Here is a 1,349-nt window from a genome sequence, read left to right as displayed (position 1 = left end):
TGGGACCCAATAGCCCCAGTATCTCCACATTTCTAAGGCCTCGTAGACATCCCACCTCACCTACCCAGAGGACTTCAATGGCACAACACCAGCTGGAAAGAGCAATGTAGCCGTGACACCAGCACTTGAACCCACACAGAGCCCTGCACGCTAGAGAATAGGCAGTCCAGCACAATGTAGAGGCCACCCCCAAGACACAGGGTGCCAATGTGAATGCTCTCCCACTTTGAGAGCTAACCACTCTGGACCCTCTGTTGCAGCCAGTGACCCTGTCCACTCCAGCCGAGCACCAGGGAACTCCAGCCTGTCCTGGGAACTCAATTTCCCACCTGTAGCCCTGGCCATCCTGACCAAGGTCACCCCACTCCAGCTGGGAAGCTGCAGAACATCCCAGCACCTCTCCCAGAAGCCCACATTATAGCTTGAAGCCTCAGCAATCTCACCCATAGCTATTCACTCCAGCCCAGGAGCTACAAAGCAGCCCAGCACGTATCCTGGGTGCCTGAGTTCCTGCTTGGATCCCCAGCGATCCCAGCCAAGGTTATCCTCCTCAGCCGAGAAGCTGCAGAGTAGCCCAGTGTCTCTCACAGAGGTCCAAGTTCCTTCCCACAGTCCTGGCAGCCCTGCCTAGGGACACGACTTCCATCTAAGGAGCTGCCAGTGGCCCAGCACCTCTCCTGGAGGTTCAAGTTCCTGCCTGCAGTGCTAGCAGCCCCACCAAGGATCCCCCAGTAAAGCTGAGGAGCTATAGAGTGGCCCAGTACCTCTCTCTGAAGCTCGAATTCTTTCCTGGGGCCCCAGAGATCCTGCCCAGGGTAGCTCATTCCAGCAAGAAGCTGCCAAGCAATTCAGCACTTCTCCCAGGGGCCTAAGGTCCTGCTCACCACCCACCCACCCCCAGCAACCCTGCCCACTCCAGTGAAGAAACAGCCAATTGCCCCAGCATTTCTTCTAAGGGACCAAATTCCTACCCATGATCCCAGAATATACAAGGAACTCAAATAACTCCAGAGCAAACAAACAAATAGTATGATTTAAAAATGGGCAAATATACACTATCACTACTATTCATGGTCCTTTGCCCATTCCTCTCCATACCCCACAGATATGTACAATCAACTTTGTTACAATAAAAATAAATAAATAAAGGGTCCAACCAGAAAAAATAAAAAATAAAAAAATAAAAATGGGCAACTACAGTGCAGATGTGTCATACCTTCGGCCTTGTGCTGCCCCCTTAGTAACAAGGCCCCTGCTGCCTGACTCCCCCTGCATGCTCAGCCCCCAGCCTTGGCTCATCTGAACCTCAGAAGGGTATTTTTTGCTTGCCTGGTAACTGTGGGCCAGTT

Source organism: Galeopterus variegatus, unplaced genomic scaffold (genome assembly GCF_000696425.1).
Source record: "Galeopterus variegatus unplaced genomic scaffold, G_variegatus-3.0.2 Scaffold2906, whole genome shotgun sequence".
In the NCBI taxonomy this organism is placed as follows: Eukaryota; Metazoa; Chordata; class Mammalia; order Dermoptera; family Cynocephalidae; genus Galeopterus; species Galeopterus variegatus.
The sequence above is the reverse complement of the archived record's forward strand: the minus strand, read 5'-3'. Positions refer to the sequence as shown.